Genomic DNA, 26,402 nt, shown 5'->3' with positions numbered 1-26,402 from the left:
AAACTTTAGGGCAGTAAAGTTAGTAGCCTGTAGCCAGTGTTGTGCAAGTTTACACCTCTCATGAACTAGTTCAAATTTCAGTTCATACAAGTAAACATGAATAGTTCACGTTCATAGAAAGTGAGAATGAAAGACTTAACTTGTTAAAGAAAACCTTATTCATCATTACTCCATGCCTTTACTGTCGGAATCTTTATCAGACAGTGTGTAAAAATCCCTCTCTGCATTCTCTTGCCATCTGTATATGAGACCGAGAGCTGTTGTGTTGCAGGTATGGCCTGTCCCTTTAAGGAAAGTTTGTAGTGTGAGACGTAGTGCACCAGGGTATTGTGGGTAAAGAAGCTGAAAGTGTGTGTATAACGAGAAGTGACGGACCAACTGGAGGTGATGCCAGTGTTGCTCCTGCTGTATATCCGAGAAATAGAGTGTGGCCGCATTCCAAGTAAAGAAACATGTCCTCCTCCTTCTTCACGGAGCGTTCCGGACGACTGGTTACCGGCCAGACAGCGAGCCAAGATAATCAGTGACAGGGGCGGCACCTGGTACAGGCGACATAGGAGACTGATTTCTCATGATTTCTCATGACGTGAAACATGCAATGTAAAACAATACATTAAGTCACACCATCATTCTCTTAACCCCGGGGACGCAGAAGCCTACTGCACATCCTGCGCAGAAGTCCACTGCGCACATGCTGCACAGAAGCCTACTGCGCACATTCTGCGCAGTAGCCCACTGCGCACATGCTGCGCAGAAGCCCATTGCGCAGAAATTGCGCGTGCAGTTTTTTTTTTTTTTTTTTTTTTTTTAATTTCTTTCCCTTTTTTTATATTTAATTAAATTAAATTTGCATAGTGTAAGATAATCTGCAATTAATAAATTATATCCCACCAATTTTAAGAGATCAATACATTTCTGGCTTAAAGATGGGAGGAGTGGGATTCAAACCCGTGTGCTTCTGGTTGGAGAACGGACGCTCTACTCACTAGGCCACACCGCCTGATGATTTCTGTCAAGAACTAAACACATTAAATTATCATGTGCGTGTGTCCGTTTCATGTTATGCTGCTTTTGATAAACACTTCAGAGAAAATATTTTGTACTTTACTAGATATATTTGACAGCCTTACTTAAAAGTTACTTTTAGATTTTTGCCTTTTAGATACTGGATGATTGTTAGAGAATAACCCAGTACGTTTTCCAACCTTGTCTTTGAACTTCTTAAAGAATCACAATCTGCTGTGATGTCCTGAGGCTGCCCCCTGCTGGCTGCTGGGTTCTTCTGCTGCTCTAGCTTGGTTTGTGCAGCTTGTTATTAACTAAAGTTTTCCATAAAAGAAAATCTTTAATATCCTTCAAGGGCAATTTGATGTACAATCAGCAATCAGTGCACAACAACAATAAACAAATGTAAACAATGTAAATAAAACACAATATAAAAACCCAATAGACTAAGTAGCAGGGGAAACTTAGCTTTTAATAAATTAATTGGTAAGTCGATCAACAGAAAATTACTATCTGGAATCTTCTCTAAAAAAACATTCACCCTCCCCCCCATAGGGTTTGTAGTGTGAAGCTAGTGAGGTGTTTTATAAAGATGTGATCGAAAACATCAGAACAAGTGAATCCACTTTATTTCAGCATGAACAGAAAAAAAATAAGGGAGTTTCATTTCACATCTTCACAACAGTTCCTCATATCAGCATGATGCATACAAAGAGATGTATAAAAACCTACTCATTTTGGCAGCATAGTAGGAACATTATAGACTGCGGTTAGAGTCAAAGATGAATCAAAAAAAGATTAAATTAACAGGTGCACAATTCAGAAAGCACCGCAAACTATACGAGGAGAAGAAAGAACAATATAGAGGTACGAATCACCCCGATTGTGGACATCATTAATGTTTATTTGTGTCGACATGACATGATATGCTATCAGTACAGGACTCTTTTATTATTTTTATTGTTTTTGTTTTTTATAGCTTACAAATTTGTCTGCCTGTGTGTGCATCTGTTTACAGTTCAAAAGTTATTGGGGATACATGACAGTTTGCGTGTGTATGTTGGGGGGCGCCAATTTTAAATCTCGCCTAGGGCGCCAACATTACCAGGGCTGGCCCTGACCAGTGAGCTGAGCTCCCAACTACGGTTCGGAGCCGAAACACTGGCCAGAGAAGAAAACAATTGGAAAACGTTGCTTGTTTGGTCTGCATATGTGTGCCATGAGTGATGGGTAATGTAGTGCGAAGTCAAGTTAGTTGGTTTAGGTTAAGCTACATCGCAGACATTTTACGGGCACTGAGCAATGACATGGTGAAAGCATTCGATTTAGACAACGTCTTTCCTGAGGAGAAAGTATTGAAATGTCCAAAGCGTTAAACAGGTAGGGGTGGGGCACGTGACAATTCTAGGCCAATGGCTGTAGGGTTTTGTTGGATGGCAGGCTCTCATTGGCTGATGAGTTGGCATATCAAGGGTGAATGAGGAAGGGGAGTGAAGAATACAGTGGTGGATGATAGGAGTGTCGGAGTTACGAACAAGAAGTGTGATGTGTTCGTTGGACTTTAATAAAGTTACAAATAAAGAGTGAAGTTTCCTGTCGTCTATACGCGAGGACAATACAATATGAACGTGTTCACTGTTCAAATTCATTATTTGTCATTGAGTTGCGTTCAGTTCATCGTTCTCATAAGAGTGAACGTGTTCAATGAACGCGTTCTTTTGCGTTCGTTCATGCACAACACTGCCTGTAGCCTTTTCTTTTCTGGTACTTTGGATGGTTGTGTGGACTGAAAATAAAGCACAGTATACAACTTGATTAGAAATAAGTCCAAATCTGTTATTAGCATACACATTAAAATTACGTTAAAAAAGTCTGCTAAGAAAATCAGAACACAGCAGCTATCTCATTTTCCAACATGATGAAATCAAAAAAAATGTACAAAGCTTTTTAAAACCACACTGGTTCTATAAATGACTGAAAAACCTTTTCTGATGACGTGCTACAATGTTTATGAAGAGTAATTTTGAAACTCTGACCAGCCACACTTTGTAATAATGACAACTAACCCCCAAAACTACAGACAAGGTTTGCAGCAATACTTTGAATAACAGAGCATTATTCTGAAAGTACATGCTTTAGATGTGTAGTGTGCTTTTACTAGCAGGATCTGGAAATTACATGAAATTTCTTTGACAATTTTGTAGATTTTCTGGCTGACACAGATTATGTGCCCTGATCATGAACATTACAAAGCCTTAGGGTCGAGTTAATAATGATTCCTATTAGAAACAACAGCACATTGGTTGATCTCAGCACAAATGACCCCACTGAATGCAACAAAGTTTGTATTTAAAAAATGAAACAACGCTAGATCCTGATTTGATATGTGGTAACATATTAATTAAGATTTTTGAATCTGGATAAACATTTACAAATTTACAAAAGTAGGCATTTACAAGTGTAAAAATGTACAGCTCCGGAAAAAAAATGAAGATATTAAATGATGACTCTCCTGTGCCATCACTTATAAATGTAAAAACAAATCAATGTGAGATTCGATACAGTTGACAGTCCTTTTTTTTGGGGACATAATTACAGCGTATATGACAATAGTCAAGATATTTGTATAACCCAATAACATATTCGACACTGAGTCGATTTTCAGTCCGAGACATTTGCTTCTAAAGAAAAAACTCTCCCTATTCTTTCTGGCGTCTATTCTTCGGGCTGCGTCTCTTCCCACTGTGTCTATGAGTTTCCAGGCTCACTACACTTTTCACTGTTTTCTTCCTCTGCTTCCTGAGCCAGATGCAGCCAGTTTTCTCTGTTTTTCTCACAGCCGCACAGCAGCGGGGTGCAGTTGTCAAACAGTCCAGACACTGCCTGAGGACGACATGCAAAACATGAGAGAGAGGCAAACATAGTGATGATTGAGGTACAAACAAAAGGAGATTAGAAGAGAGGATAAAAGATTAAGGGAAATGTTGGAACACACCTTGTAGAGTGGATAGCAAATCTCATCGATGTATTCAACTTGCATGTATGGCAGACGAGTGCTGTTTTCTCTGTTCATTATTTCCTGGTGAGAAGAGAGGGTAAACTGGCTGTTAGAGTATAAATATTAAAAATGAGGCTAGATTCATTTCCTATAAACTAGGGTAATTTCCTTTACCAATTTTACCTTTAGTCTACATTAAACCTCTCAATCTAAACTTTACTGTAACAATGATGGAAGAAGCATGCAACTTACATTAAAAAAACAACTTAAGGACTCTCTAACGTACATCAGGAAGGGAAACATTTTAGTTTTAGGATGAATGTGATGAAAAGTGCGTGTGAAATAATTTGTTAGTCATAGCAAATAACAAAATGTTTTATTTTAAATAAGCATTTTCTATTGACACTCACTTAAAACAAAAGCTCCCTGATCTGACCTTGTGTCAGCAAAATGCAGGAGCTCAAGAGTAAACTTACAATTGGTTCAATTTTGAACTCTTCTCTCTCTTTGTCCCCTTGCGCAAAGAACTCCATGGCAACCAGGTCGGCAATCTGTTTCAGAGGAGGAGAGACGGTGAGGTTTGGATAAACTGAGAGATGAAGTGTGGAGTTTATATGCAATGAGACCTACCCTCTTTTGCTCAGGCCAAGGCTTAGTGATAGCAGAGAGGTCACTGGCTGTCATTAACATGGACCTGCGAGAGCAATACACATCTGAGCAGCACGTCCTCATCACTAACATCATTATGGTGTGTCCCTGATTTGATGTCACTCTCACCCCAGCAGCTCTCTCTGTTTCTCACTCTTCCAGCTCACTCTGCTTTTCTTAGCAAGAGAAAAGAACTCTTCCCTTCTCCTAAAAACACGGCCACAAAGAAAAATGGGAGTCAAAACAAGACTTGGACGACACAAGACCTCCAGCTGCTCTGATATCTGATCTCTTAACTCACTCCATGTACACGGTGAGGTTGGTGGCGAGGATCGCCCTCTTGATCGTGTGAAGAGCAGTTTTGTGGTTTTCTGTGGAGAGACCACTGAGGATCTGACTCCCCTGCAGGGGGAGGAGAGACACAGAGTTCGGGGAGGTGAAATTCAGACTTTGTGATCAGCAGATACACGCAGGAGAAGTCAGACATAAACACACTCTAGTGTCAGGGACTAATGAAAAGAGACATAAATGTTTATATATAGGTAGTAGTTGCTTGAGGCAAAAATAAGAGGTGCTTCAGAATGAACTAATCGATGTCTATGGATGGATGAGGTCTTACAGCATTGTTCAGGATGAAGAGGCACAGGTTGTAGTGGTGGTTCTCAAGGGAAGAGTGTCCATAGAGCTGAGCTAAAGGCTGCTGACTCCTGAGAGATAGAGAGAAATCATACAGGCATAAGAAGGCAGTGACATTTGATAAAAAATAAGCTACACAATACATAGAAATGAATAGAAATAACTTTATTAGTTGTGATACGAAATAACTCCTTAAGAAATTGATAAATGTACCTTTCTATATAGGAGTTACTGACTCCCCTGTGGTCAAGGTCGTGATTGAGAGTGGCGATCATCAGCGCTAAGATCTCCAGACGGGAAAAGATAGTCTGTGAGAGAAACAAACACGGAGATGGACAGAGTGAAGTTACTGTTACCCTGATTCTCGACATGAAAGTCTGTTTATTACCTCTGCCAGGAGGTTAAGTTCTAGTATAAAACTTTCTTTATTATTAACAGACATTTTTTTTTTTTATTACGCAGAGAATAATTCACGAATCTTGCATACAAAATCTGGCATATTTAGTGGACTGATTTCTGGACGTGTGTAACATTTGGTGCAGTTTGATTGCATTTGAGGGGACTTTTGGGCCTTAATGGTGATATGTGCCCTTTTAGTTGGGTAAATGCCTTTATTCAAAGAAATGTAGAACTGAGCAACCACACCTAAGTTTCAGCACAGTAGACCTGGAAGAGAGTATCTGAGTATAGATCTGTTAAATTAGACTGACAGAGGGCGATCAGGGGAATATGTCCACTGAGGTGTGAGTAAGTAGGAAAAGAGGTGAAGTCTTCAGGTGGTTCTAGAAAATAGATAGATAGAGCTCTAAATGCAGGCATAAGAGACCTTTACCACTTTAATACTTAAATATAACACTTTATGATTATACAAAAGAAAATAGTTGTTATTATTTACAATTGAAAAAAAGATAGAAATACCCAATTGTTTTATCAAGTTAGAGTCAGTCCAACTACTTAATTAAAGCAAACAGGATGGCCTGACTAGTTTCACTGCGTTATAAAACACGATCAGAGTTAATCATGTACTGCCACTACTGTACTGCAGAGAGACGCTGCAATATGTGAGCAGCACAGGTCAGCTAAGGCTGGTGTGTGATCTCCAGTGACAGCAGTTAAGAGGTTTTTTGCAAAAGCCTTAAAATTAATCCGCTCCGAAATAATTCTGAGGCCTGGTGTCCTGCAGGAACCCTGCAGTCCTCGAGTCACTCCCCTGGCCTCAGGTTAGTTGAACTTGAAGAATTTAAAACAGACGAGACTCAGAAGAAGGCAGCGGCTTCTGAACCAGTCACACATGGAGGACTGTCAACACAGTCGCTCTGGTTGATAAGACTTGGTCAGGTTGTCAATAGGTGAAACAGCGGTGGGAATTTACGATGTCTATTGAGCAATAAGAACGATAACAGGTCAACAAGACATCCCGCCCCAAATTAATTCAACAGGAGGATGGAGCTGTCTGTCAAACCCACAATGTCCTTAGAAGTGGTAGAAAATAAATGAGCAGAATATTTCAAGTTTTCTTTGCTATGGATGGCTGTTATACGTGATCCTAGAGCACACGCTGACCTGGAGCTGCTCTGTGGCCATGAGCATAGCAAACATGCTCTGTGCAGTGCTCAGCGCGTGGTTCCAGTTGTGATAAGGCACGTTGTTTCGATAACCACGCCTCACGGTTAAGATCCACTGGCACAGACTCTAAGGGAAAGAGACACACGTTAAATTTGTGTTTTAAGGGATCAGTTGAAACGATTTAATACATTTTCTGGGAAATATCGGAAAAGTGCTTTTCACAGACGCAGGTCAAAACTAAAAACAATCTCTTAACCATTTTCAGGCGGTATGGTTAAACAATGAATCAAATATTCGATATATTATTAATGTTAGCCAGTCAGGTACCTTATAATCAATGTTAAAGTCCTGCACTAATTTGAGGTCCAGAAACATACGAACGGTGGCTTGTGTGCTCAGCTCCTCTGGCAGAGCAAAGTGAGAGAAATGGAAGTCTAATATGTGCAGCGACTCAGCAGAAGGAATGGAGACCTCCTGAAAACAGAAAAACAGAAAAACAGAAAAACAGAAAAGGCCTTGATGATACTTCAACATCATACCACTCACAATCACATGGACAAACACACCTTGTTTAAAACTGAAAATACGCCACTGCTCCCCCCCGCCCCCACCTCCTGCCCACACTGAATAGATTCCAAGGGAGGATGATACCTTCACCTTGGCTACTCGCAGGCAGCATTAGCAGCAAACAAAGAGGTTTAAGTTGGTAAGGCATTAACTGTACTTTGGCATTGAAGCCCTGTAATCTGACCAGCTCAATACACTGCAGTGGCGATAACAAGGCTAACGACAGGATGACAAAGAAGGGAGAGAACCAGTTACAGTTTAAGTCCCTCCACATGTTCAAGAAATATTGTTTTCAAAGTAATATCACTGTGACCTTTACCTTTGAAAACTTAATCTTTGAGTCCAAGTGAACACTGAGCAAAATTTGAAGGAATTTCCTGAGAGCACACTTGAGATTTAACATTCAAGGGGCAAAAATAATGTTTCGTGAGGCCTTGAACTTTGACCATCGACCACCAAAACCTTATCAGTTAATCTTGAATGTGTTTTGAAAGGTCTCAGCGAACTGGACCTTTGACCACTACAATCAAAAGGGTTTATCCTCGAGTCCAACGGAACATTTCTTCCAAATAGGAAAATAAATCCCCTCAAGGCTTTCTAGAGATATCGTGTTCACAATGGAACATTTGGACAAGCTGACAACCCAGAAACATAATACCAGAGGCATTAGAAGAGATGGGTGGGTAGAGGGAGACTCATTTATGTATCTGTTGTGATACTGCTGAAGCACAGAGAGACGAGAAGGAGAATCACCTGCAATGCCTGGATTTCCTTTTCGGCTGCAGTGATGTGGTAGGCAAGAACCTGCAGGGAGAAGAGTGAACACACAGACTGTAACTTTTTACCAACACATGTTAAGGTTCCTATGACTCTAAGGATTAAAGGTATGAGGTAATAAGGTGAGACAGTTTTCCCACCTCCTGTGTGACCTCTATGCTGGCCCTTCGCTCCTCTTTGATCTGCACGGCCTGAGCATACTGCAGAGCCAGGCCACAGTACACCGCCAGGTCCTCCAATAGACGCTCATCGTATTTGTTGAAGGCTTCCATGTCATCGGAGTCCCTGCTGCATTTGTTCATCAGCTGGCACACCGCTGAGTGACAAGAGAGAAAGAGTTTTGAGAGAATTTGCACATCTTTAGTCTTTGGATCATAGCACAGGATAGATAAGACTATAGGCCTAGTTTAATCTAAGGGTTAAATTACATCTCTGCCTTGTAGTCCTGATCACACTGAATAGTAAATTGCATATAAACAACAGCATCTAGTATATTTACTGTAACCATAGACTTTATATAAAGATAAACGATGCATCTCAAATCCCTCCCACGATGCAGGAATGATTAAATTATAATCTCCCGGATGTGAACGTTGCCATCTTGTGCATTTGGAGCCACTGTCTGTGCAGTGGAGATCGGGGGTGGAGCCGTGCTGCCGACACACACACTCGACCAATAGCAAGTCGGTCTCAGCTGTCAATCATGACATTTGCCCCAGTTTTTATACCATTAAATAACTAAATAAAACCAGAACTTACCAGAAAACACTTAAGTGGGATAAGAATTACAGTAGAGTTTATAACCCATAGTACTGTGGCCGGCCACCAGGTGGCGTCTTTAAGGCTTTGGCCTCACTTAGAAGGAGCTTTCATGCCTCCATCTTTGTAAAACATTCTATGATTATAAGGCACTTGAACGATGGAATTGCTGTGTTTTAGAAGAGGCATATATGTGTACAATAATAAGTTTAATGATGAGTAATTCATTGCTGTTGCCATGAAAGAGTGTGACTTACCGATAACATTTTCCGACCTCTCATTTCTGACAGGACAACAGATCAGACTCTTTACTGATCCTTCAGAGCCCTCAGACATGGTAAGTGTTTCCATGGTGGCCAGAGTTCGGAGGGCATACGATGGATCGACAACGCTGATGTCCCGCTCCCTGAAAAATATTGTGGAGGTACTTTACGACATGTAACGTCAAATAATATAACATATTTGTTAATTTGGAGGATGTGTGCGGGCAGTACATTCTGTAGACCTGGCAGCTTGATCCCAGCTCCTCACACTCCAGGTGGATCACACGTGAGAACAAGATCTGAAGCAACACCAGCAGAGGAAGTCAGGAAATATCTGATGCATGCATCAATAAACAATACCAGCAATCTTACACCTCTTCACCTCGTCCTCGATGACTGAGGTTTGCTCTCTGGGGATGAAGATTGTGCAGTACTGAGCATGTGTGAAGGGCATGATGGTGGCCGCCATCTTACTCAGCAGAACCTCAAAGGAATGATGCTCCTTTGACAACACCTGTGCCATCTCGATCAAGGCCTGACACACAAGCATACAATTATGTTCATCAGTGTATACAGTAAAATACAGCACACCCTGACAGGGGAATATCTTATATGTTATTCTTATATCTTAGGAGGTGACCATAGTATGCTGGAGGATACTGAGGGTTTATAATTTTACCTGACTGCGTTTGGCCTCTTGTCTTGAGCTTTCGTACAGCTGGACATTATCCAAGACCATCCCCAATACATCCATGTGATTTGACACCACCTGGCCCATCAAATTCAAATGTAAGATTTTCATAATAATGTGTGGTTCTGTTTCAAATAAGAGACCATCTAAGTCCTCACCTTCTCATCCATGTTAGTAAAAGCAGAAGTTGGCCCATCCTCAAAACTTCTCTTGTTGATCATGACCACAACACCTACCACCTGTAAACATTGAAATATATTTAGTCAGACATGCAAAATAAATATTTCTCACAAACCTACACACACACACACATGAACACACACACACTGAGATAAACTATACCTCTCCCCTGTGGTTCTTGATCGGCACACTCAGAACAGTCCCGATCTGAACGTCTGATGGTTGATCTTCATCTAAATCGAACGTAGGGAACTGAGGAGGTAATCAGAAAACATAAGAGATATGAAAGACGTGTAAAAGGATATAGAAATAAACTGAGTAGAGTGTCCTTAATCCTCTTGATCAAAGTTGATTATTAGTTTGTCACATGGCCAGGAATACCCACATTTCCCAATAACCTTGATGACCCAAAGGTTATTAGGAACAACCGATCCACACCAATACAGATGGAGGATTACCCTACTCTGCACAGGGCTGCCAGTGATTCCTAATCTCATTGGTGGTGAGGAAGAGGAGGGGTGATGTGGGCAACTTCTTATAGTCCTTTAATGAGCTGTGCTATCTTCCCTTTGTGTGCGGGCATGTACATATGCGTGTGTGTGTGTGTGTGTGTGTGTGTGTGTGTGTGTGTGTGTGTGTGTGTGTGTTCTGGTAATCATCACGCGATGGGGACCGTTGACTGTTTACACAGTCACGTCATGGGGACCGGTTGCGCTTTGGGGACCAAAATCCCGGTCCCCATGAGGATAACCCTTTTAAATGACTACTAGAGCTACTCTGAAGGTGCCCGTGAAGTTTTAAGCATTGGCCCATACGACATGTTTTTTGGTGAGTGTGAGTGTGTGAGCATTGCTCATTGGTGGCCCTACTGTTTCTAGTTAGTACTGCACCCACTGCTTCACACACACACATCTTCCAAATATGGTTGGGTGCCACCCACTTCCTTGTCCCCATTAGGAATGATTCAAGCAGCGAGGACATTTTCAGCATCAAGAGGTAGCTATCAACAGTAAAAGAAGATTATTTGCTGGAGAAACTAGCTAAGAAGATAAGAACATGTGCAGAGGAGCAAAAGTAAAGCATAAGGTAAGCACAGTTGTATCTTAAATAATTATAAGCAGTGTTGAATCCTCAAATTGCATGTATTACTTGTACCTAGCTAGCATGATTAATAGCTCTGATTAGCTACAAAGGCTAAGTGTAAGACCTCAAATGTTTTACTGCATTTCTATTACTACTTGCATGCATGATGCATATGTGTAGGAGTTTATGTAAACTGAAGGAGACAATCAAGTTAAGCATTTCTGAGTTTTGAGTCTCATTTTGTTATGATGAACTTAAGATCAATATAAGCCCTGTTATGCTATATTTAGTATGTTTAAGTTAATTAATAGAGAACATTATAGAGCACAGGTTTTGACTATAGTCAGACAATTCAAATTACAGCTGTTCTCATTTTACACAGTACCATTATACAGAATAATTTAAGTCTGACTGTAGCTTCCGCTGAGGGGCTTTAAATTTTAAACAACAGAGGAAGTGTAACCTGGCTGCTCTGGATAACCTCTATTTGGAAGCTGGTTATGAACCGGCCCTTTTAACTTATTTTCTTATTTAACATGGGCAGGTTCATGTGGAAGAGGCAGAGCAGGTTATTAAAGAAACATGGTCAGAGGCATAAATCTGGAATTAAATGATAGAAGATTAAATCTAAAACCTGCAGTTAAGTTAAATTAGCTACAATCACAAATGACAAGTCACTAATATGATAAAATGTCTAGAATAGAAAAGTAGAGCAGTAGGTTATTAACGTCAGGCAAATAAACAGGTAAAAGCTGAGAAATTTTACTGTGAATATTACTTTTTTTGCAGATAGAAAGTTAAAGTGTTTGTACAGCTAAAGCAGGGGAGAGAGAAGTTATTGTGTGATGAGGTCAATGTAATTGAAAGGTGTATTTGTATTCATAAGGCGGTGGTCTAGTGGCAGAAACTTGGACTGTGGGCAGAGAAGGTCTCTGGTTCGTCTCTGGTTCGACTCCACAGAGAGACAACCAAAGACGAACCTGGATTGATCTGTCCAAAAATCCAAGAGTCTCCCTGCCCTGTCTAGTGCCCCTGAGCAAGGCACCTTACTCCCCCAACATCTGCTCCCCGAGCGCCGTACATGGTCGCTCACTGCTCTGTGTGTCCTGCACCAGATGGGTCAAAAGCAGAGATTAAATTTCCCTTCCTTCATGAGTGTGCCTTTGCATGTCTGTGCATGTGTTTGAGACAAATAAATGCATCTTAATCTTAATCTTAATAATATTGAATAGTCTATGGATAATTCTTTCATGGTTTTCATTTAACCCACTTCTGTTCTGTGTTGCCCTGGTAGATAAGAGAAAAGGTGTCAACACTACCAGTTATTATGTGGGAATAACACCACATTTGTTGAATTTAAATGAAGTTAAAATAGTGAATCATCTATTTCCCGTATAAAATCACAACAGAAAATAGCTGCTGCTTTGTTTTCCTTCTTACTTTACTCTCTTTAAGTTGCTTTTAAACATGCACTGCAATCTGGATGATACCAAGAGACTATCCAGATAGGGGCAGTTTGTAAAAACGCAAACGCTCCGGATAATCCAGAGTTTCTTCTGTCACCCCCCCAGTAAAAACTCTGCAGATTGTCCGAATAAGCCATTGAGAAAATACAGTAGGAGATTATCCGGAGGATTCAGAGCCGGCGAGTAGGCAAATTCATAGTGTTTTTAATAGCTCACACACGTGAGACTGGGATAATAAAAATATCTCAGCATGAAAAATCTCCCTGTTGACTCTTTGTTGATAATGAGGACATATTCAAATGTTTGTAACATTGGTGTAAATGCAAAACTAAATACAATTACATTCTTTTGCCATCATCTTTGATGTGCTGTAAAAAAAAATACTATGCTCTCTGATACTGAATTTGTCATCATGTCATGCCTCTGGCTTGCTCTACCCAGGCGCCTCCTCCTGTCTGAATTCTCCTGCTGTGTTCTTTATATGTGAAAGCCAAACTCCTTCATAATTATTCAGACATAATCATCTCTCATTTAAGGTGTTTTCAGGCATGACCTGCAGGTAAAATCTAAAGAATTGGCTTTAGATTTGACCCGGTTTAGCTTTCACACATGCACAAGACAGATATACGGTGCATATATGTTTGTAGATGTGTATAGTTTATGCAACAACGCACAGGAGTATGCATAATCCTGTAGGCAGGAACGTTACTCATGACAGAGAGTGAAGGAGAATGTTTCTGTAGTTGAATTTTGCAAGAAAAACAATCCTCATGAGGTTTTAGGCAACAACAACAATTTGTAGTGCCACAAAATCTTACTAAGCAAACAAATCAAACAATTATTTTAAAGTAAACTCATTTGTCTTAATCTTTTCCTTCAGAAATGCCACCACGGATCAGCAATTCAACATGATACACATCTGCAAATTAGAGGTCCAGTATATTTATGCAGCAAAAGGTAAGGTGGTATCTGCTGTAAATAATCAATAAATAATTATCATTTAAAATCAAAAGAAAAGCTCCAGAGTACATTTAATAGGGACTAGAATGCTGCAGTGGTCAGTTTTGGTTTGTTTTGTAGTATATATTAGCATAAACTCATTGTCAAGGAATAGAATTAATGGATCCTCCTGTTTTATTGAAAATGTTTTTATTGTTTGCAGGATGTGGTATATTTGCAAAGGGTACAATTTGCAAAGGAGACTTTGTTATATATAGGGGGGAGGTCTAGAGGTGGTGGTCTATTGGCAGAAACTTGGACTATGGGCAGAGAAGGTCTCTGGTTCGTCTCTGGTTCGTCTCTGGTTCGACTCCACGGAGAAACAACAAAAGATGAACCTGGATTGATCTGTCCAAAAATCAAAGAGTTCCCCTACCCTGTCTAGTGCCCCTGAGCAAGGCACCTTACTCCCCCAACATCTGCTCCCCGAGCGCCGTACATGGTCGCTCACTGCTCTGTGTATCCTGCACCAGATGGGTCAAAAGCAGACATTAAATTTCCCTACCTGCATGAGTGTGCCTTTGCATGTCTGTGCATGTGTTTGGGACTAATAAATGCATCTTAATCTGCATCTGCATTTTAAGGATATAATAAGTGATGCAGAATCCCAGAGAAGGAGAAAACTTTACCACCCCTGATGTGCTGCATTCATGTTTGCCTTCAAGTGGACTTAAGAATTCCTAAACTACACTCCATATACTATTTTAAGTTATACTAAGTGGGGCTCTGGTTTTATTGTGATATATTGTGACATTTGTATTTTTTCTTTTTCAATTTTTCCAATTTCTCAAGTATTGATGCCTTCAGAGAAGATGGCTCAATTGGGTGACAAGTTAATGATGAACACAGACGTCCTTACTCCAAAATGAAAAAAATTGGTGTTAATGGAGAACCCCACCTTTGTTTATTTGCCCTGGATGACATCAAAGAAGGAGAAGAAATCGCCTATAACTATGGAGGTGAAGACTGCCCATGGCAAACACAGGTATGTAGCACAGAACACAGCAAATACAATGAGTAGAATGAGAAATATGTGGACCTTATTTGGCTGTATTAATATTGTTATAACCATGTACACGTTACATATACAAAAAATACCAGGATTGCCTATCACAACCTGCTTTAAGCTGCTATGTATGAGCGACCACTTAGTGTAGTGAAAATAACAGGAACATGAAATAACAAACAGGAATCTAATTTACAAAAGTTTTAAGAAGCTATTGAAGGTCAGTTTAGATCATTATAGATATTATGTTACTGAACTGAATGATCCTCTATTAACACTGCATCCTAGCAGGGTTGTCTACAAACCTCTGCAAGCAGCCTGAAGCTCTGATTTTGATTTATATGTGAAATAGTGCAGAGTGTCCAAACTTTTCAACTTCCATTGGATGAATGGAAAAGTCATTGATTCACCTGCATTAGCATAGATGATATTAGGATATTATAGGTTTGTCACTTTAGTGAATGCAAACAATAGCATTGGTTCATTAGAGATCTCAATAATGTTTTTACAATGACATACCCAGCAAAACCTTTTGTCGCTTGTGTTTACATCAAAGACTACTGATGTCGTTGCAGGTTTTTGCGATGACCACTGGTTATGTAACAGCTCTTGGAGGGCTGTCCCAATTAGATGGGGAAGATTTCAACCTCTGTTTCAAGGGGCAAGAATACCCTCGAAAACAAGGGGTAGGGTTATGGTAATGGGTTTGGGCATAATTAAAAAGCATTGAAATGCTATCACTTTATATGTTAAAGAATCAGGGTCATTTGCCAAATGTATCCAGTCCTGCTTATGACATGGATGTAATCTCAAAACTTTATCTGAATAGAAATATTAGAATATAATATAAGTAAATATTGGGAACGTTTTACTTTTGTTTACAGACGACCAGCATCACTGTTAACACCATGGAGGAGGATGATTCAGATCCTGTCCACTCAGAGAGACAGATGGCTTGTGCCTTTGGGCCAAAGACCACACCTGAAGAGGTAAATTCATGTCCATCTCTGTTTTATCATTATATGATCACTCTTTGTTCCGAGTTTGTGTAGAAACTGTGTGTGAACAATTAGGTAAAACTTGTACACACAAGGAAATGCAATGTTTTGTGTAAAATGTCCCCACAAAGCATGTGTTAAGTTGTGTGAACGAGAAAGAGCTTCGCTGGTCAGAAGAAGAAACTGTTTCAGAAAAATTTGATAAAACTGGTCCCCACAATGAACTATAATGTAGTGTGCAAAATGTCCCCACAAAGCATGTGTTAAGTTGTGTGAATGAGAAATAACTTTACCGTACAGAAGTTATGTAAATTGGTAAACAATGACATTTCAAGTATGGCATCTTGAAGGTTAGTGGTAGAGGTATATTCATGGTCGATTTCAAACTTCACAGTATTTTCTTTCTTGATAAATTATCACTCTACATTTTGGAGTCACGTGGTCCCCACAACACACCTTCTGACAGTGTGCAAGTAGTAACTGTTTTTGAAAAGTTAGATAAAACTGGTCCCCACAATGAACTATAATGTTGTGTGTAAAATGTCCCCACAAAGCATGTGTTAAGTTGTGTGAACAAGAAAGAGCTTCGCTGGTCAGAAGAAGAAACTGTTTCAGAAAAATTTGATAAAACTGGTCCCCACAATGAACTATAATGTAGTGTGCAAAATGTCCCCACAAAGCATGTGTTAAGTTGTGTGAATGAGAAATAACTTTACCGTACAGAAGTTATGTAAATTGGTAAACAATGACATTTCAAGTATGGCATCTTGAAGGTTAGTGGTAGAGGTATATTCATGGTCGATTTCAAACTTCACAGTATTTTCTTTCTTGATAAATTATCACTCTACATTTTGGAGTCACGTGGTCCCCACAACACACCTTCTGACAGTGTGCAAGTAGTAACTGTTTTTGAAAAGTTAGATAAAACTGGTCCCCACAATGAACTATAATGTTGTGTGTAAAATGTCCCCACAAAGCATGTGTTAAGTTGTGTGAACGAGAAAGAGCTTCGCTGGTCAGAAGAAGAAACTGTTTCAGAAAAATTTGATAAAACTGGTCCCCACAATGAACTATAATGTAGTGTGCAAAATGTCCCCACAAAGCATGTGTTAAGTTGTGTGAATGAGAAATAACTTTACCGTACAGAAGTTATGTAAATTGGTAAACAATGACATTTCAAGTATGGCATCTTGAAGGTTAGTGGTAGAGGTATATTCAAGGTCGATTTCAAACTTCACAGTACTTTCTTTCTTGATGAATTATCACTCTAAATTTTGGAGTCACGTGGTCCCCACAACACACCTTCTGACAGTGTGCAAGTAGTAACTGTTTTTGAAAAGTTAGATAAAACTGGTCCCCACAATGAACTATAATGTTGTGTGTAAAATGTCCCCACAAAGCATGTGTTAAGTTGTGTGAATGAGAAATAGCTTTAATGGTCAGAAGTTATGTAAATTGGTAAACAATGACATTTCAAGTATGGCATCTTGAAGGTTAGTGGTAGAGGTATATTCATGGTCGATTTCAAACTTCACAGTATTTTCTTTCTTGATAAATTATCACTCTACATTTTGGAGTCACGTGGTCCCCACAACACACCTTCTGACAGTGTGCAAGTAGTAACTATTTTTGAAAAGTTAGATAAAACTGGTCCCCACAATGAACTATAATGTTGTGTGTAAAATGTCCCCACAAAGCATGTGTTAAGTTGTGTGAACGAGAAAGAGCTTCGCTGGTCAGAAGAAGAAACTGTTTCAGAAAAGTTAGATAAAACTGGTCCCCACAATGAACTATAATGTTGTGTGTAAAATGTCCCCACAAAGCCTGTTGTAAGTTGTGTGAATGAGAAATAGCTTTACTGGTCAGAAGTTATGTAAATTGGTAAACAATGACATTTCAAGTATGGCATCTTGAAGGTTAGTGGTAGAGGTATATTCAAGGTCGATTTCAAACTTCACAGTATTTTCTTTCTTGATAAATTATCACTCTACATTTTGGAGTCACGTGGTCCCCACAACACACCTTCTGACAGTGTGCAAGTAGTAACTGTTTTTGAAAAGTTAGATAAAACTGGTCCCCACAATGAAGTATAATGTTGTGTGTAAAATGTCCCCACAAAGCATGTGTTAAGTTGTGTGAATGAGAAATAGCTTTAATGGTCAGAAGTTATGTAAATTGGTATACAATGACATTTCAAGTATGGCATCTTGAAGGTTAGTGGTAGAGGTATATTCATGGTCGATTTCAAACTTCACAGTATTTTCTTTCTTGATAAATTATCACTCTACATTTTGGAGTCACGTGGTCCCCACAACACACCTTCTGACAGTGTGCAAGTAGTAACTGTTTTTGAAAAGTTAGATAAAACTGGTCCCCACAATGAACTATAATGTTGTGTGTAAAATGTCCCCACAAAGCATGTGTTAAGTTGTGTGAACGAGAAAGAGCTTCGCTGGTCAGAAGAAGAAACTGTTTCAGAAAAATTTGATAAAACTGGTCCCCACAATGAACTATAATGTAGTGTGCAAAATGTCCCCACAAAGCATGTGTTAAGTTGTGTGAATGAGAAATAACTTTACCGTACAGAAGTTATGTAAATTGGTAAACAATGACATTTCAAGTATGGCATCTTGAAGGTTAGTGGTAGAGGTATATTCATGGTCGATTTCAAACTTCACAGTATTTTCTTTCTTGATAAATTATCACTCTACATTTTGGAGTCACGTGGTCCCCACAACACACCTTCTGACAGTGTGCAAGTAGTAACTGTTTTTGAAAAGTTAGATAAAACTGGTCCCCACAATGAACTATAATGTTGTGTGTAAAATGTCCCCACAAAGCATGTGTTAAGTTGTGTGAACAAGAAAGAGCTTCGCTGGTCAGAAGAAGAAACTGTTTCAGAAAAATTTGATAAAACTGGTCCCCACAATGAACTATAATGTAGTGTGCAAAATGTCCCCACAAAGCATGTGTTAAGTTGTGTGAATGAGAAATAACTTTACCGTACAGAAGTTATGTAAATTGGTAAACAATGACATTTCAAGTATGGCATCTTGAAGGTTAGTGGTAGAGGTATATTCATGGTCGATTTCAAACTTCACAGTATTTTCTTTCTTGATAAATTATCACTCTACATTTTGGAGTCACGTGGTCCCCACAACACACCTTCTGACAGTGTGCAAGTAGTAACTGTTTTTGAAAAGTTAGATAAAACTGGTCCCCACAATGAACTATAATGTTGTGTGTAAAATGTCCCCACAAAGCATGTGTTAAGTTGTGTGAACGAGAAAGAGCTTCGCTGGTCAGAAGAAGAAACTGTTTCAGAAAAATTTGATAAAACTGGTCCCCACAATGAACTATAATGTAGTGTGCAAAATGTCCCCACAAAGCATGTGTTAAGTTGTGTGAATGAGAAATAACTTTACCGTACAGAAGTTATGTAAATTGGTAAACAATGACATTTCAAGTATGGCATCTTGAAGGTTAGTGGTAGAGGTATATTCAAGGTCGATTTCAAACTTCACAGTACTTTCTTTCTTGATGAATTATCACTCTAAATTTTGGAGTCACGTGGTCCCCACAACACACCTTCTGACAGTGTGCAAGTAGTAACTGTTTTTGAAAAGTTAGATAAAACTGGTCCCCACAATGAACTATAATGTTGTGTGTAAAATGTCCCCACAAAGCATGTGTTAAGTTGTGTGAATGAGAAATAGCTTTAATGGTCAGAAGTTATGTAAATTGGTAAACAATGACATTTCAAGTATGGCATCTTGAAGGTTAGTGGTAGAGGTATATTCATGGTCGATTTCAAACTTCACAGTATTTTCTTTCTTGATAAATTATCACTCTACATTTTGGAGTCACGTGGTCCCCACAACACACCTTCTGACAGTGTGCAAGTAGTAACTATTTTTGAAAAGTTAGATAAAACTGGTCCCCACAATGAACTATAATGTTGTGTGTAAAATGTCCCCACAAAGCATGTGTTAAGTTGTGTGAACGAGAAAGAGCTTCGCTGGTCAGAAGAAGAAACTGTTTCAGAAAAGTTAGATAAAACTGGTCCCCACAATGAACTATAATGTTGTGTGTAAAATGTCCCCACAAAGCCTGTTGTAAGTTGTGTGAATGAGAAATAGCTTTACTGGTCAGAAGTTATGTAAATTGGTAAACAATGACATTTCAAGTATGGCATCTTGAAGGTTAGTGGTAGAGGTATATTCAAGGTCGATTTCAAACTTCACAGTATTTTCTTTCTTGATAAATTATCACTCTACATTTTGGAGTCACGTGGTCCCCACAACACACCTTCTGACAGTGTGCAAGTAGTAACTGTTTTTGAAAAGTTAGATAAAACTGGTCCCCACAATGAAGTATAATGTTGTGTGTAAAATGTCCCCACAAAGCATGTGTTAAGTTGTGTGAATGAGAAATAGCTTTAATGGTCAGAAGTTATGTAAATTGGTATACAATGACATTTCAAGTATGGCATCTTGAAGGTTAGTGGTAGAGGTATATTCATGGTCGATTTCAAACTTCACAGTATTTTATTTCTTGATAAATTATCACACTACATTTTGGAGTCACGTGGTCCCCACAACACACCTTCTGACAGTGTGCAAGTAGTAACTGTTTTTGAAAAGTTAGATAAAACAGGTCCCCACGATGAACTCTAATGTTGTGTGTAAAATGTCCCCACAAAGCATGTGTTAAGTTGTGTGAACGAGAAAGAGCTTCGCTGGTTAGAAGAAGAAACTGTTTTTGAAAAGTTAGATAAAACTGGTCCCCACAATGAACTATAATGTTGTGTGTACAATGTCCCCACAAAGCATGCGTTAAGTTGTGTGAATGAGAAATAGCTTTAATGGTCAGAAGTTATGCAAATTGGTATACAATGACATTTCAAGTATGGCATCTTGAAGGTTAGTGGTAGAGGTATATTCATGGTCGATTTCAAACTTCACAGTATTTTCTTTCTTGATAAACTATCACTCTACATTTTGCATTCACGTGGTCCCCACAACACACCTTCTGACAGTGTGCAAGTAGTTACGGTTTTTGAAAAGTTAGATAAAACAGGTCCCCACGATGAACTATAATGTTGTGTGTAAAATGTCCCCACAAAGCATGTGTTAAGTTGTGTGAATGAGAAATAGCTTTACTGGTCAGAAGTCATGTAAATTGGTTATACAATGACATTTCAAGTATGGCATCTTGAAGGTTAGTGGTAGAGGTATATTCATGGTCGATTTCAAACTTCACAGTATTTTCTTTCTTGATAAATTATCACTCTACATTTTGTATTCACGTGGTCCCCACAACACACCTTCTGACAGTGTGCAAGTAGTAACTGTTTTTGAAAAGTTAGATAAAACTGGTCCCCACAATGAACTATAATGTTGTGTGTAAAATGTCCCCACAAAGCATGTGTTAAGTTGTGTGAATGAGGAATAGCTTTACTGGTCAGAAGTTATGTAAATTGGTATACAATGACATTTCAAGTATGGCATCTTGAAGGTTAGTGGTAGAGGTATATTCATGGTCGATTTCAAACTTCACAGTATTTTTTTTCTTGATAAATTATCACTCTACATTTTGTATTCACGTGGTCCCCACAACACACCTTCTGACAGTGTGCAAGTAGTAACTGTTTTTGAAAAGTTAGATAAAACTGGTCCCCACGATGAACTCTAATGTTGTGTCTAAAATGTGTGAAACATGTTTTTTCTAGATTGTGAATTCAGAATTAGTTTAGCAGAGCAGACACAACTTTGATCTCAAAAATTCTTATATGCACTTTTACTAAATTATTTATTGCATATGTGCCTTTATTTTCAGATTACAGACTTCAAAAAATGAAACTGAGACTTTTGTACCAAAATTAAGACGGCCTACAATAACTTTCAGTTGCACTTCAATTTTTCAAGTTGCTGCAATTCGATATAGTCTTTTTTTTTTCAGAACAGTCAAAATATTCTGCTTATTATAATATAAACTGCTAAAATAATCAAATTATGACACAAAACTTGCAAAACAGCACAAAGAATAATTTCTCATCTACCTGTTACAGCTCTACATATTTATAATCTTTTCATTAATTTTTTTAGATGAAAGACACAGATCTGGAAGATTCTGAACTATTTGATTCGTCATCAGAGAGTGCAGATTATAACGTACCAGATACCATCTCCGAAAGTGACAGTGACAGTGATGCTTCAGTTCAACTAAACTTTAAGAACACTTTTCTGCCTCTTAATGATCCTGATAGCTCAATGGGCCCCACTGTCTGCGATTATACAACACCAGACAACATGATTTTGGATGGTCAAAACATTACACCTGAAGCCCCCAGAGCAGTAGAAGAACCCCGGTCAAGTCAGACTATAAAGGACATCGTTAGATAGCAGTCATAAAAAAAAGGCCAGATCAGAGACTGTTGTCAGTGTTGCCAACTTAAGATGTTGCCACCAATACTTTGTCATTTCAGACCTTTGCCGCATAACTGTTGCTGCCCCCATTTAATGTAGTTTTATCTGTATATTCATGCCTGCAATAATCAGATAAAGGGTTGTTTGGCTGATTCTAGAGTATATTAGGTGCTTAAAGTAGGACTCATAACAGTTACAGTTTTAATAGTATAAACATACAAACAACAACTAGTCCCTATACCAAACACCTGTCCTACGTCCTCACAATTCCATAGTTAGTTAGATTAATGAGTGAATCAGTACATTGTATTTATTTATCCAACAGATCCAACATTTTATAAATACAGTTTTTTCTTCATGACAATTTTGAGAAATTTATGTCAGTGAATGTGAGTCCATGTCATTGATCAGAATGAACAGTTTATTTGTTAATATAACACAGCATGTTCAGCTTATAAGAAAATGGCATCAAAATCCTCTTTCCCACTGACAATTTCAGTCAGAATGCACATATCAGTGTTTTCTTGGCAGAGTAATTGTATATTTTAGTTTTCTTATACTGTAGAAGTTAGTTTATACTTTATAGAACTTGTAACTTTGGATTATAACTCTTACACACTTTTGAGTCCTTGTATTTACAAATGTGTTTTTCCGACCACTTAAAGGTACAACTGCCGCAAAGGAGAAAACACCCTGGAAGGAGACAGACGTGAAGGCAGTGGAAAGGCACATGAATCGATTCATCACATCTTGTATTGCTTCAGCAAAGTTTGACTGTGAGAAGTGTTTAAGGGCTGATCCAGAAGCTCTTAAGGACCGGAGCTGGCAGAATGTGAAATTCTACATATATAACCGCATTACAGCCAACAAGAGGAAATTAAGTAAATAATGGGAAGATTACCACCAGTAAGCGGTTGCTATGTGGTTGTCTGAAATTAAAAATATCTTACAAATTTGCCTGAATAAGAATTATTCTTTGTAGGGATATAGATAGCCCGTCACTGTTTGATAAGTTTATATTCACTTCAACCACATTACACTAATAGTCCTATCAAATTCTGCTTCATTGTAAGGCGGAGTTCATGAACAGCAAGATTTTCTGTACAAAGTAATGCTTTGCATCCCTATCACCATTTACAGGTATCATGTTATATCTCTACATTTTCTATCAACAACTTTTGTTCTTTTTGGCTAGACTTTATTAGTTTTAAACAAACAGCTCTAACAAATGTAATAATGGAAGGACTTACGGTATCAGTAATAATGTATATAAAAATGCTTTTTGAAGCATGGTCCCCATTAGTCTTATAACAAGTTGTGTGAGTCATGCAAATGATATGTAAATGAGGTCCCCATCAGCCATACCTACCCGTTTTTTCTAAGGTCCCCATTTTGCACAGTCAAAACACTACTTCATGAATTTAGATATTTTAAGGTGTGTATGTACTAACTGATTTTTTCTTAGTGTCCCTGATTTTTTTCATAGTTCCACAACCTCTAGAAAGGGTGGTCCCCACAGGTTATGATAAAAAGTGCACGCCCCGCAAACCATGGAAACCAGTATGTGTGTGTTTGTGTGTGTGTGTGTGAGAGGGAAGGACACACTTCAGCCGAGTACAGGACATCTAAACAATCAAAGGTTAATCTCTGGAAGAAGTTGCTAATAGGATTAGAAGCAGGTGCATCATCTGGGACTCCCTTACACACACCCTCACACAGCATGAATAAATATGTCATAATCTAAAACCAGGTAATCAGGGAACAGGATTTAATGAACAGTCCTCTGGCCTAAAATACCTGCACCTGGTAGCTAAAGATTTTGTCACGTGTAAAAACATGTGTGTTGCATGTCTAAAAAAGCTTATTAAAAAGTGCAGAGTCATGAAAAACAACTACCTCTGATTTGTCTTTCAGGTTCATTGGAGACCCTGTAGCCAGTACACATCCCATGATACCCCTCAACAGCTCCAGGTAGTAGTGGCTGAAGATGTTGACCTTGCCCAGGCGCTCCAGTGCTGTCGGGGCAATCACCTCCACTAAGGTGCTCGTTCCTCTGCCGTCTTTCTGTACTAGAGAGAGGCAACTGCCCTCAGCTGCCAGTATCCCCCCGACGTGCAGGACAGCCCTATGGCAGAGCTCTGCCACAGAACCTATCCAACTGAGACCTCCTGTCAGGAGCTCCATCATCCATGGGCAGCCCTCACCATGGCCACAGGCTGCGGTGTTTGCAGCGGTAGGCCGCAGAAGATGAGATGGTGCATGGGACAGGTCAGGAGAGCCAGGGCAAATGGGAGAAAGATGTCGACAAGGAGGAAAAGAGAAACGGGAAGAACCAGGAGAACAAGGCAAGTGCGTGGCCAGAACATCTGGACTGAAAGGATCCTTCCAGTCAGGCGTACAGCAGGCGAGGGTTTTTAGCCGGTCGGATACAGATGAGATGTTTGTGTGAGAGAAGGGAAGTGGAGACGAAGCTCCGCCTTGATGGGCCTTCAGGAGCTGGTCAGAGTGATCAGAGCTGCTTCTGGGAAACGTGGGCACCAGTGGAGACTGTGGAACACTGACCCTGAAGTCAAACACAAGACAGATTACATGACTGACTTGATGTGACAGTGGACATCAGAAGATACAGAATATTTTTATGGAAATAATATTTTGTGTGCAGGGACGGATGTGAAGGTGCGGACAGGGGGTTCTGGACCACCTCATCCTGGGAATCAAAGAGTTGTCCCCTCAATATCATTGCAAACAGAACTATATATCTTTAAACTGTTTACTTATATGCAATCCAATTTCTTGTGTTGCAGATGCAAAATAAATCCTTTTTCAAGTTTGGGCAGCACCTAATGTTTATCAAGTTTGGATGTGCATGCTTTCTAAACTACATTATCTTAGATGATTATGTAGTAATATTTCTTTAACAACAAATGTAATTCAATTCTTTGTACATTAGTTTTTCTTACTGCATATAGAATTATTTAAACTATTGACCTTGTCAGTGAAATGCTAAAATAAATGCATCCAGTTTATAAATACAAATATATACTGTACAAATGCGTCTACAACAGTACTTTGAGTGGGACCTTTTGTGTCCCCATTTGAAATGTCTGTTTAATGCCCCCAGCAAGGAGATAAATATACGCCCCTGTTCGTGCATTGCTTCATATTCCTAAATTGATTATATTCCATCAATCATTGAAAGCCAAATTTAAAATAACAGCAATAGACCATATGACTTTTCAAATGTAGGGAATCTCTAGTGGTGTTATAATATCTTACGCTGAAGCTCTGCGTAGAAAGTAGGCCCTGGTAAAGTCAGAGTGGTCATCCAGCCAGGCCTCCACCCGGTCCCGGGTCATACGGTCTCCAAACCTGCGTGTCTTGGAGCGAGGGCTCCACAGAGGAGAGAAGAACCAGCCCATGTCTTTGCTCATCGGCAGCTGCGGCGCTGTCTCCCTGCGGCAGGACTCCTCTCGTGCCCCGGGAGTCTCCCTGTCCGGATCCAAGGACTCCTGCTCCTCAGACTGTAAACAAGGCATCACCTCACCCAGGTGGACAGAGACCAAACAGAGGATCGTTCAGAGTCTGTTGAGTTGTGCACGAAACACCGGGTGAACGTTGTGAGGGGTCCGACTGAAGGGAAGACATGGAGGAGCCCGTGGAAACTATTGCGTAAAGGTAATCCCCTGAAATCTGTTTAGATAACATGGAGCCTCAAGTTCATTAATTCAAGGAAACCGATTACATGATGAATGGCTCTGGTCCAAACTGTAAAGGCTGAACTCCTCTGGTCAGTTCTGCTGCAAGTAGTTCATACATCACTACAAGCTAATAGTGATATGCTGGAGTGATGCACATTTTATTTGTGCTATATTCATCCGTTAAGAAATTATATCACAACATAGCAATTCAATAATATCACACACAAACCTTTCAGCACAAAACACAAGCAGTTTACAAACAACAGTACAATAACATTGTCATAAATACACACCCTATAATGCCACTATGAGTTACATACTGTGATAATGTGCTCAAAATAATAATACAAAATCTACTTTACTTCAGCGTGATACTGTCTTAAGGCAGACTCAGAAATAAGCCACAGTTATGTATCAGGCTATAAATACAGTAGGATATATAGTGGTACTATTGAAAATAATATAATAGGAAATTTCTCTCAGGGTAATGTGTGACATTTTTTACATTTGCTCCCCTCTAGGGGAGCTATAATGATATATCAGTAAAATGTACACATTTCTCATTAATTCAGGATGTTTTCTAGAAATGAAAATGATCAGAATGTCTTCAGGACAAAGGGCAGTGAAAATATGA

The 26,402-nt window shown here is 39.3% G+C and overlaps 1 pseudogene; it reads right to left on the bottom strand.

The window, feature by feature from the left end:
• Positions 1 to 1,487: 1,487 nt before the first annotated feature.
• On the bottom strand, positions 1,488 to 25,643 carry LOC133953470 (cGMP-specific 3',5'-cyclic phosphodiesterase-like; annotated as a pseudogene).
• Between the last annotated feature and the right edge of the window lie 759 nt (positions 25,644 to 26,402).

Source organism: Platichthys flesus, chromosome 5, assembly GCF_949316205.1.
Source record: "Platichthys flesus chromosome 5, fPlaFle2.1, whole genome shotgun sequence".
In the NCBI taxonomy this organism is placed as follows: domain Eukaryota; kingdom Metazoa; phylum Chordata; class Actinopteri; order Pleuronectiformes; family Pleuronectidae; genus Platichthys; species Platichthys flesus.
The sequence above is the reverse complement of the archived record's forward strand: the minus strand, read 5'-3'. Positions and strand labels throughout refer to the sequence as shown.